The 12,996-nt window shown below is 34.4% G+C and overlaps 1 long non-coding RNA gene across 2 annotated transcripts; it reads left to right on the plus strand.

The window, feature by feature from the left end:
• The first annotated feature begins 490 nt into the window (after positions 1-490).
• On the plus strand, positions 491-12,543 carry LOC127856289 (uncharacterized). 2 transcript variants are annotated; one of them, XR_008037944.1, is made up of 7 exons: positions 492-1,799; positions 3,146-3,266; positions 5,285-5,405; positions 6,751-6,871; positions 8,889-9,009; positions 10,361-10,481; positions 12,478-12,543. It is a non-coding gene; the product is annotated as an uncharacterized LOC127856289 (long non-coding RNA). The 2 variants fall into 2 exon arrangements; XR_008037945.1 differs by lacking the exon at positions 10,361-10,481 and having other exon boundaries at positions 491-1,799.
• The last annotated feature ends 453 nt before the right edge of the window (positions 12,544-12,996 follow it).

Consider the following 12,996-nt stretch of genomic DNA (forward strand, 5'->3'; position numbering starts at 1 on the left):
CGGAACCTTATTTATCTACTCTGTACAAATAATAGTGTTTAGAATCGCGCGGAGATTGTAGAATGCTATTTTAAGAAGTCTATTAGAGAGAGAAAATCCAGTAAATACCAGATCCAAAAAGCGCGGAACACAAATATCGTCTGCGAAAATTAAGCATTGAATTACTGTACAAATCTCGGGTTGTTAGGGTGGCAGGGGATATATCAGTGAAAGGGGGGTCCATGAAAATTACATATCTTTAGGGTAGGTGTTACCTATGGTCTTTAAAAATCAATTAGGTATTTATAAGATGTATTTCTTGTGTTAGGTTGTAGAAAGAATGTCTCAAAATTTTGGAAAAAAACATTACACCTAGCCACAGCTCCCTAGCAAGGAAATTTTGAATCTTCAAAAAGGAGGTTTTCACTTTTGTCGGAAGTCAATATTTCACGCTGCAGAAACAGAACACAATTTTGAAGGTAAATTGTGAAAAATCTAAACGTATGGGAGACACTTTTCTAGGCAAATAAACAAAGCACAGGGATGAAATTAGTGAGTAATGTAGCCAAAACTAGGATTGCATTCTGTTTGAATGTTCTGTGCATGCCATGAAATGGGTCAAATTTCTCAATTTTTCATTAAAAATGAGGTGGGTGGGGGGAAAGATCAAGGGCCATAGTTTCACAAGTGAAGAAGCCAGCCTTGTCTTTGGTTGTATTTTCAATGTATATTGCCTATGCTATGACACTGACACAAAAAGGCTTTCTTGTGTCACTTTCTGTTTTGATGCAATGGATTTGACTGTTTGCGGCCTTTCGGAACTCGAAATTTGGTCAAAAATATATCCCCTGCCCCCTTAATAGCAAAACGCAAAATTTTAAAATTGTGTATATCATACGAAAATTGATACATGTATTCCACAAATGTGTTGCGGTAACAAATCGAACATAATTTTGCATATATCTTTTAACCGCTATGGTTGAGATTATGGAAAACAAAGGGAGGTAATAATGTTAAAACCATTGCTAATTTTAGGAAAATTTCACGTGTGCTGGTTTCGCACTGGAAAACAATGTTTAAACTCATATTTGTGTAATAGCATCTACATTTGCACATTTTCTGAGCTTGAATACTTAAATAAGCAAGATAAGTCTGCAGTTTTGTAGAAAAAGTTGGTAAAAATAGGAAAATTATGCAAAATAGTGGTTTGTAACATGCCGCAAACATAAATTCTTTTTTTCTTCTTATTTGAAGTCATTATGGCAACATATTTCTTCATGTGACACCTAACCGATGAAGAAAGACTAAGATTGAAGCATTTATTTGATGATAAATACGAAATAATAAGTGAATGCCACATCTGGAAGGGGGCGTACACTCCAAGCGTCTATGGTGTTCTGCGGTGTAGTTTCCGCGGCAAAAGGCTAAGGCTTAAAGCTCACCATGCACTATATTATCTTGAAAATAAACATGCCATGTCATCAAAAATGCATGTGTCACATTTATGCCACAGTAAACTTTGTGTCAACATCAAGCACTTAAGTTATGGGCCTCAAAGCATTAACAAAAGGAAAATATGTGCTCATGAAGGTTCCTTATGCACTTGAAAATGTTTCCAAGCTGTGTCTTGTTTACAATGATGTTCTCATAGTCAGATATATTTGCCCACTGTTTCCAATTGTAGCACTTTGATTTTCAGACTGTGGTACTGTTTGATGTGGTCGCAGTTTAATAGGGAGAACGAGTGGACCCCGAGAACGATTACACGCATTCAAGACATCGTTAGCCACAGAATCACCCAATCGCACGACACTTTCCAGGTCAGGGTCTGAATTCAACGGAATAGAATCTTGAACTTGTTTCTCTACACAGGGCACATGCCTGCAGAAACTTTATAGTTTGGAAATACTCCTTTTTTGAAAAGTACACCTTTGTTTTTCCTAGCGTGATTGTTTTTATAACTGTGCTGTGATTTCTTATGGAGTGATCTAATTTTGAATGGTATTTTAATGAATGAATATCAATATTTGGTGCATGTATTATGTAATCATATGGGAATATACATCTGTAAGACTGATTGATAGTGTCAATAATCATTTTAAACATTTGACATATAACTTGTGTGCTTCTCTACTAAATAGAGTCAAATGTTGTGAATAGGAACACTATTTTTTTTATTATTTCTGTTCTGGTTGTTTCCCTTGAATTGTGTGAATTTTTGGAATTACTATGAAATACAAACAAAACACAGGATACAGTTCAGAAATGTTGCATTTAATTCATTAAACATTATATTTTAATATAACAAAAGCTTTTTGTTTTATTATGCAAAAACGCAAAATTTTAAAATTGTGTATATCATACGAAAAATTGATACATGTATTCCACAAATGTGTTGCGGTAACAAATCGAACATAATTTTGCATATATCTTTTAACCGCTATGGTTGAGATTATGGAAAACAAAGGGAGGTAATAATGTTAAAACCATTGCTAATTTTAGGAAAATTTCACGTGTGCTGGTTTCGCACTGGAAAACAATGTTTAAACTCATATTTGTGTAATAGCATCTACATTTGCACATTTTCTGAGCTTGAATACTTAAATAAGCAAGATAAGTCTGCAGTTTTGTAGAAAAAGTTGGTAAAAATAGGAAAATTATGCAAAATAGTGGTTTGTAACATGCCGCAAACATAAATTCTTTTTTTCTTCTTATTTGAAGTCATTATGGCAACATATTTCTTCATGTGACACCTAACCGATGAAGAAAGACTAAGATTGAAGCATTTATTTGATGATAAATACGAAATAATAAGTGAATGCCACATCTGGAAGGGGGCGTACACTCCAAGCGTCTATGGTGTTCTGCGGTGTAGTTTCCGCGGCAAAAGGCTAAGGCTTAAAGCTCACCATGCACTATATTATCTTGAAAATAAACATGCCATGTCATCAAAAATGCATGTGTCACATTTATGCCACAGTAAACTTTGTGTCAACATCAAGCACTTAAGTTATGGGCCTCAAAGCATTAACAAAAGGAAAATATGTGCTCATGAAGGTTCCTTATGCACTTGAAAATGTTTCCAAGCTGTGTCTTGTTTACAATGATGTTCTCATAGTCAGATATATTTGCCCACTGTTTCCAATTGTAGCACTTTGATTTTCAGACTGTGGTACTGTTTGATGTGGTCGCAGTTTAATAGGGAGAACGAGTGGACCCCGAGAACGATTACACGCATTCAAGACATCGTTAGCCACAGAATCACCCAATCGCACGACACTTTCCAGGTCAGGGTCTGAATTCAACGGAATAGAATCTTGAACTTGTTTCTCTACACAGGGCACATGCCTGCAGAAACTTTATAGTTTGGAAATACTCCTTTTTTGAAAAGTACACCTTTGTTTTTCCTAGCGTGATTGTTTTTATAACTGTGCTGTGATTTCTTATGGAGTGATCTAATTTTGAATGGTATTTTAATGAATGAATATCAATATTTGGTGCATGTATTATGTAATCATATGGGAATATACATCTGTAAGACTGATTGATAGTGTCAATAATCATTTTAAACATTTGACATATAACTTGTGTGCTTCTCTACTAAATAGAGTCAAATGTTGTGAATAGGAACACTATTTTTTTTATTATTTCTGTTCTGGTTGTTTCCCTTGAATTGTGTGAATTTTTGGAATTACTATGAAATACAAACAAAACACAGGGTACAGTTCAGAAATGTTGCATTTAATTCATTAAACATTATATTTTAATATAACAAAAGCTTTTTGTTTTATTATGCATATATTAAAAAACTTAAGGTGGCAGGGGATATATCAGTGAAAGGGGGGTCCATGAAAATTACATATCTTTAGGGTAGGTGTTACCTATGGTCTTTAAAAATCAATTAGGTATTTATAAGATGTATTTCTTGTGTTAGGTTGTAGAAAGAATGTCTCAAAATTTTGGAAAAAAACATTACAACTAGCCACAGCTCCCTAGCAAGGAAATTTTGAATCTTCAAAAAGGAGGTTTTCACTTTTGTCGGAAGTCAATATTTCACGCTGCAGAAACAGAACAAAATTTTGAAGGTAAATTGTGAAAAATCTAAACGTATGGGAGACACTTTTCTAGGCAAATAAACAAAGCACAGGGATGAAATTAGTGAGTAATGTAGCCAAAACTAGGATTGCATTCTGTTTGAATGTTCTGTGCATGCCATGAAATGGGTCAAATTTCTCAATTTTTCATTAAAAATGAGGTGGGTGGGGGGAAAGATCAAGGGCCATAGTTTCACAAGTGAAGAAGCCAGCCTTGTCTTTGGTTGTATTTTCAATGTATATTGCCTATGCTATGACACTGACACAAAAAGGCTTTCTTGTGTCACTTTCTGTTTTGATGCAATGGATTTGACTGTTTGCGGCCTTTCGGAACTCGAAATTTGGTCAAAAATATATCCCCTGCCCCCTTAATAGCAAAACGCAAAATTTTAAAATTGTGTATATCATACGAAAATTGATACATGTATTCCACAAATGTGTTGCGGTAACAAATCGAACATAATTTTGCATATATCTTTTAACCGCTATGGTTGAGATTATGGAAAACAAAGGGAGGTAATAATGTTAAAACCATTGCTAATTTTAGGAAAATTTCACGTGTGCTGGTTTCGCACTGGAAAACAATGTTTAAACTCATATTTGTGTAATAGCATCTACATTTGCACATTTTCTGAGCTTGAATACTTAAATAAGCAAGATAAGTCTGCAGTTTTGTAGAAAAAGTTGGTAAAAATAGGAAAATTATGCAAAATAGTGGTTTGTAACATGCCGCAAACATAAATTCTTTTTTTCTTCTTATTTGAAGTCATTATGGCAACATATTTCTTCATGTGACACCTAACCGATGAAGAAAGACTAAGATTGAAGCATTTATTTGATGATAAATACGAAATAATAAGTGAATGCCACATCTGGAAGGGGGCGTACACTCCAAGCGTCTATGGTGTTCTGCGGTGTAGTTTCCGCGGCAAAAGGCTAAGGCTTAAAGCTCACCATGCACTATATTATCTTGAAAATAAACATGCCATGTCATCAAAAATGCATGTGTCACATTTATGCCACAGTAAACTTTGTGTCAACATCAAGCACTTAAGTTATGGGCCTCAAAGCATTAACAAAAGGAAAATATGTGCTCATGAAGGTTCCTTATGCACTTGAAAATGTTTCCAAGCTGTGTCTTGTTTACAATGATGTTCTCATAGTCAGATATATTTGCCCACTGTTTCCAATTGTAGCACTTTGATTTTCAGACTGTGGTACTGTTTGATGTGGTCGCAGTTTAATAGGGAGAACGAGTGGACCCCGAGAACGATTACACGCATTCAAGACATCGTTAGCCACAGAATCACCCAATCGCACGACACTTTCCAGGTCAGGGTCTGAATTCAACGGAATAGAATCTTGAACTTGTTTCTCTACACAGGGCACATGCCTGCAGAAACTTTATAGTTTGGAAATACTCCTTTTTTGAAAAGTACACCTTTGTTTTTCCTAGCGTGATTGTTTTTATAACTGTGCTGTGATTTCTTATGGAGTGATCTAATTTTGAATGGTATTTTAATGAATGAATATCAATATTTGGTGCATGTATTATGTAATCATATGGGAATATACATCTGTAAGACTGATTGATAGTGTCAATAATCATTTTAAACATTTGACATATAACTTGTGTGCTTCTCTACTAAATAGAGTCAAATGTTGTGAATAGGAACACTATTTTTTTTATTATTTCTGTTCTGGTTGTTTCCCTTGAATTGTGTGAATTTTTGGAATTACTATGAAATACAAACAAAACACAGGATACAGTTCAGAAATGTTGCATTTAATTCATTAAACATTATATTTTAATATAACAAAAGCTTTTTGTTTTATTATGCAAAAACGCAAAATTTTAAAATTGTGTATATCATACGAAAATTGATACATGTATTCCACAAATGTGTTGCGGTAACAAATCGAACATAATTTTGCATATATCTTTTAACCGCTATGGTTGAGATTATGGAAAACAAAGGGAGGTAATAATGTTAAAACCATTGCTAATTTTAGGAAAATTTCACGTGTGCTGGTTTCGCACTGGAAAACAATGTTTAAACTCATATTTGTGTAATAGCATCTACATTTGCACATTTTCTGAGCTTGAATACTTAAATAAGCAAGATAAGTCTGCAGTTTTGTAGAAAAAGTTGGTAAAAATAGGAAAATTATGCAAAATAGTGGTTTGTAACATGCCGCAAACATAAATTCTTTTTTTCTTCTTATTTGAAGTCATTATGGCAACATATTTCTTCATGTGACACCTAACCGATGAAGAAAGACTAAGATTGAAGCATTTATTTGATGATAAATACGAAATAATAAGTGAATGCCACATCTGGAAGGGGGCGTACACTCCAAGCGTCTATGGTGTTCTGCGGTGTAGTTTCCGCGGCAAAAGGCTAAGGCTTAAAGCTCACCATGCACTATATTATCTTGAAAATAAACATGCCATGTCATCAAAAATGCATGTGTCACATTTATGCCACAGTAAACTTTGTGTCAACATCAAGCACTTAAGTTATGGGCCTCAAAGCATTAACAAAAGGAAAATATGTGCTCATGAAGGTTCCTTATGCACTTGAAAATGTTTCCAAGCTGTGTCTTGTTTACAATGATGTTCTCATAGTCAGATATATTTGCCCACTGTTTCCAATTGTAGCACTTTGATTTTCAGACTGTGGTACTGTTTGATGTGGTCGCAGTTTAATAGGGAGAACGAGTGGACCCCGAGAACGATTACACGCATTCAAGACATCGTTAGCCACAGAATCACCCAATCGCACGACACTTTCCAGGTCAGGGTCTGAATTCAACGGAATAGAATCTTGAACTTGTTTCTCTACACAGGGCACATGCCTGCAGAAACTTTATAGTTTGGAAATACTCCTTTTTTGAAAAGTACACCTTTGTTTTTCCTAGCGTGATTGTTTTTATAACTGTGCTGTGATTTCTTATGGAGTGATCTAATTTTGAATGGTATTTTAATGAATGAATATCAATATTTGGTGCATGTATTATGTAATCATATGGGAATATACATCTGTAAGACTGATTGATAGTGTCAATAATCATTTTAAAACATTTGACATATAACTTGTGTGCTTCTCTACTAAATAGAGTCAAATGTTGTGAATAGGAACACTATTTTTTTATTATTTCTGTTCTGGTTGTTTCCCTTGAATTGTGTGAATTTTTGGAATTACTATGAAATACAAACAAAACACAGGGTACAGTTCAGAAATGTTGCATTTAATTCATTAAACATTATATTTTAATATAACAAAAGCTTTTTGTTTTATTATGCATATATTAAAAAACTTAAGGTGGCAGGGGATATATCAGTGAAAGGGGGGTCCATGAAAATTACATATCTTTAGGGTAGGTGTTACCTATGGTCTTTAAAAATCAATTAGGTATTTATAAGATGTATTTCTTGTGTTAGGTTGTAGAAAGAATGTCTCAAAATTTTGGAAAAAAACATTACAACTAGCCACAGCTCCCTAGCAAGGAAATTTTGAATCTTCAAAAAGGAGGTTTTCACTTTTGTCGGAAGTCAATATTTCACGCTGCAGAAACAGAACAAAATTTTGAAGGTAAATTGTGAAAAATCTAAACGTATGGGAGACACTTTTCTAGGCAAATAAACAAAGCACAGGGATGAAATTAGTGAGTAATGTAGCCAAAACTAGGATTGCATTCTGTTTGAATGTTCTGTGCATGCCATGAAATGGGTCAAATTTCTCAATTTTTCATTAAAAATGAGGTGGGTGGGGGGAAAGATCAAGGGCCATAGTTTCACAAGTGAAGAAGCCAGCCTTGTCTTTGGTTGTATTTTCAATGTATATTGCCTATGCTATGACACTGACACAAAAAGGCTTTCTTGTGTCACTTTCTGTTTTGATGCAATGGATTTGACTGTTTGCGGCCTTTCGGAACTCGAAATTTGGTCAAAATATATCCCCTGCCCCCTTAATAGCAAAACGCAAAATTTTAAAATTGTGTATATCATACGAAAATTGATACATGTATTCCACAAATGTGTTGCGGTAACAAATCGAACATAATTTTGCATATATCTTTTAACCGCTATGGTTGAGATTATGGAAAACAAAGGGAGGTAATAATGTTAAAACCATTGCTAATTTTAGGAAAATTTCACGTGTGCTGGTTTCGCACTGGAAAACAATGTTTAAACTCATATTTGTGTAATAGCATCTACATTTGCACATTTTCTGAGCTTGAATACTTAAATAAGCAAGATAAGTCTGCAGTTTTGTAGAAAAAGTTGGTAAAAAATAGGAAAATTATGCAAAATAGTGGTTTGTAACATGCCGCAAACATAAATTCTTTTTTTCTTCTTATTTGAAGTCATTATGGCAACATATTTCTTCATGTGACACCTAACCGATGAAGAAAGACTAAGATTGAAGCATTTATTTGATGATAAATACGAAATAATAAGTGAATGCCACATCTGGAAGGGGGCGTACACTCCAAGCGTCTATGGTGTTCTGCGGTGTAGTTTCCGCGGCAAAAGGCTAAGGCTTAAAGCTCACCATGCACTATATTATCTTGAAAATAAACATGCCATGTCATCAAAAATGCATGTGTCACATTTATGCCACAGTAAACTTTGTGTCAACATCAAGCACTTAAGTTATGGCCTCAAAGCATTAACAAAAGGAAAATATGTGCTCATGAAGGTTCCTTATGCACTTGAAAATGTTTCCAAGCTGTGTCTTGTTTACAATGATGTTCTCATAGTCAGATATATTTGCCCACTGTTTCCAATTGTAGCACTTTGATTTTCAGACTGTGGTACTGTTTGATGTGGTCGCAGTTTAATAGGGAGAACGAGTGGACCCCGAGAACGATTACACGCATTCAAGACATCGTTAGCCACAGAATCACCCAATCGCACGACACTTTCCAGGTCAGGGTCTGAATTCAACGGAATAGAATCTTGAACTTGTTTCTCTACACAGGGCACATGCCTGCAGAAACTTTATAGTTTGGAAATACTCCTTTTTTGAAAAGTACACCTTTGTTTTTCCTAGCGTGATTGTTTTTATAACTGTGCTGTGATTTCTTATGGAGTGATCTAATTTTGAATGGTATTTTAATGAATGAATATCAATATTTGGTGCATGTATTATGTAATCATATGGGAATATACATCTGTAAGACTGATTGATAGTGTCAATAATCATTTTAAACATTTGACATATAACTTGTGTGCTTCTCTACTAAATAGAGTCAAATGTTGTGAATAGGAACACTATTTTTTTTATTATTTCTGTTCTGGTTGTTTCCCTTGAATTGTGTGAATTTTTGGAATTACTATGAAATACAAACAAAACACAGGATACAGTTCAGAAATGTTGCATTTAATTCATTAAACATTATATTTTAATATAACAAAGCTTTTTGTTTTATTATGCAAAACGCAAAATTTTAAAATTGTGTATATCATACAAAAAAATTGATACATGTATTCCACAAATGTGTTGCGGTAACAAATCGAACATAAATTTTGCATATATCTTTTAACCGCTATGGTTGAGATTATGGGAAAACAAAGGGAGGTAATAATGTTAAAAAACCATTGCTAATTTTAGGAAAATTTCACGTGTGCTGGTTTCGCACTGGAGAAAAACAATGTTTAAACTCATATTTGTGTATAGCATCTACATTTGCACATTTTCTGAGCTTGAATACTTAAATAAGCAAGATAAGTCTGCAGTTTTGTAGAAAAAGTTGTAAAAATAGGAAACTTATGCAAAATAGCTGGTTTGTAACATGCCGCAAACATAAATTCTTTTTTTCTTCTTATTGAAGTCATTATGGCAACATAATTTCTTCATGTGACAACCTAACCGATGAAGAAAGACTAAGATTGAAGCATTTATTTGATGATAAATACGAAATAATAAGTGAATGCCACATCTGGAAGGGGGCGTACACTCCAAGCGTCTATGGTGTTCTGCGGTTGTAGTTTCGCGGCAAAAGGCTAAGGCTTAAAGCTCACCATGCACTATATTATCTTGAAAATAAACATGCCATGTCATCAAAAATGCAATGTGTCACATTTATGCCACAGTAACTTTGTGTCAACATCAAGCACTTAAGTTATGGGCCTCAAAGCATTAACAAAGGAAAATATGTGCTCATGAAGGTTCCTTATGCACTTGAAAATGTTTCCAAGCTGTGTCTTGTTTACAATGATGTTCTCATAGTCAGATATATTTGCCCACTGTTTCCAATTGTAGCACTTTGATTTTCAGACTGTGGTACTGTTTGATGTGGTCGCAGTTTAATAGGGAGAACGAGTGGACCCCGAGAACGATTACACGCATTCAAGACATCGTTAGCCACAGAATCACCCAATCGCACGACACTTTCCAGGTCAGGGTCTGAATTCAACGGAATAGAATCTTGAACTTGTTTCTCTACACAGGGCACATGCCTGCAGAAACTTTATAGTTTGGAAATACTCCTTTTTTGAAAAGTACAACCTTTGTTTTTCCTAGCGTGATTGTTTTTATAACTGTGCTGTGATTTCTTATGGAGTGATCTAATTTTGAATGGTATTTTAATGAATGAATATCAATATTTGGTGCATGTATTATGTAATCATATGGGAATATACATCTGTAAGACTGATTGATAGTGTCAATAATCATTTTAAACATTTGACATATAACTTGTGTGCTTCTCTACTAAATAGAGTCAAATGTTGTGAATAGGAACACTATTTTTTTATTATTTCTGTTCTGGTTGTTTCCCTTGAATTGTGTGAATTTTGGAATTACTATGAAATACAAACAAAACACAGGGTACAGTTCAGAAATGTTGCATTAATTCATTAAACATTATATTTAATATAACAAAAGCTTTTTGTTTTATTATGCATATATTAAAAAAACTTAAGGTGGCAGGGGATATATCAGTGAAAGGGGGGTCCATGAAATTACATATCTTTAGGGTAGGTGTTACCTATGGTCTTTAAAAATCAATTAGGTATTTATAAGATGTATTTCTTGTGTTAGGTTGTAGAAAGAATGTCTCAAAATTTGGAAAAAAACATTACAACTAGCCACAGCTCCCTAGCAAGGAAATTTTGAATCTTCAAAAAGGAGGTTTTCACTTTTGTCGGAAGTCAATATTTCACGCTGCAGAAACAGAACACAATTTTGAAGGTAAATTGTGAAAATCTAAACGTATGGAGAGACACTTTTCTAGGCAAATAAACAAAGCACAGGATGAATTAGTGAGTAATGTAGCCAACACTAGGATTGCATTCTGTTTGAATGTTCTGTGCATGCCATGAAATGGTCAAATTTCTCAATTTTTCATTAAAAATGAGGTGGTGTGGGGGAAAGATCAAGGGCCATAGTTTCACAAGTGAAGAAGCCAGCCTTGTCTTTGTTTGTATTTTCAATGTAATATTGCCTATGCTATGACACTGACACAAAAAGGCTTTCTTGTGTCACTTTCTGTTTGATGCAATGGATTTGACTGTTTGCGGCCTTTCGGAACTCGAAATTTGGTCAAAAATATATCCCCTGCCCCCTTAATAGCAAAACGCAAAATTTTAAAATTGTGTATAATCATACGAAATTGATACTGTATTCCACAAATGTGTTGCGGTAACAATCGAACATATTTTGCATATATCTTTTAACCGCTATGGTTGAGATTATGGAACAAGGGAGGTAATAATGTTAAACCATTGCTAATTTTAGGAAAATTTCACGTGTGCTGGTTTCGCACTGGAAAACAATGTTTAAACTCATATTTGTGTAATAGCATTACATTGCACATTTTCTGAGCTTGAATACTTAAATAAGCAAGATAAGTCTGCAGTTTTGTAGAAAAAGTTGGAAAAATAGGAAAATTATGCAAAATGTGGTTTGTAACATGCCGCAAACATAAATTCTTTTTTCTTCTTATTTGAAGTCATTATGGCAACATATTTCTTCATGTGACACCTAACCGATGAAGAAAGACTAAGATTGAAGCATTTATTTGATGATAAATACGAAAATAATAAGTGAATGCCACATCTGGAAGGGGGCGTACACTCCAAGCGTCTATGGTGTTCTGCGGTGTAGTTTCCGCGGCAAAAGGCTAAGGCGTAAAGCTCACCATGCACTTATTATCTTGAAAATAAACATGCCATGTCATCAAAAATGCATGTGTCACATTTATGCCACAGTAAACTTTGTGTCAACATCAAGCACTTAAGTTATGGGCTCAAAGCATTAACAAAAGGAAAATATGTGCTCATGAAGGTTCCTTATGCACTTGAAAATGTTCTCAAGCTGTGTCTTGTTTACATGATGTTCTCATAGTCAGATATATTTGCCCACTGTTTCCAATTGTAGCACTTTGATTTCAGACTGTGGTACTGTTTGATGTGGTCGCAGTTTAATAGGGAGAACGAGTGGACCCCGAGAACGATTCACACGCATTCAAGACATCGTTAGCACAGAATCACCCATCGCACGACACTTTCCAGGTCAGGGTCTGAATTCACGGAATAGATCTTGAACTTGTTCTCTCTACACAGGGCACATGCCTGCAGAAACTTATATTGGAAATACTCCTTTTTTGAAAAGTACACCTTTGTTTTTTTTCCTAGCGTGATTGTTTTATAACTGTGCTGTGATTTCTTATGAGTGTGATCTAATTTTGAATGGTATTTATAATGATGAATATCAATATTTGGTGCATGTATTATGTATCATATGGGAATATACATCTGTAAGACTGATTGATAGTGTCAATAATCATTTTAAACATTGACATATAACTTGTGTGCTTCTCTACTAAATAGAGTCAAAATGTTGTGAATAGGAACACTATTTTTTTATTATTCTGTTCTGGTTGTTTCCCTTGATTGTGTGAATTTTGGAAT

The sequence above is a fragment of the Dreissena polymorpha genome, chromosome 13 (assembly GCF_020536995.1).
Source record: "Dreissena polymorpha isolate Duluth1 chromosome 13, UMN_Dpol_1.0, whole genome shotgun sequence".
Classification (NCBI taxonomy): Eukaryota; Metazoa; Mollusca; class Bivalvia; order Myida; family Dreissenidae; genus Dreissena; species Dreissena polymorpha.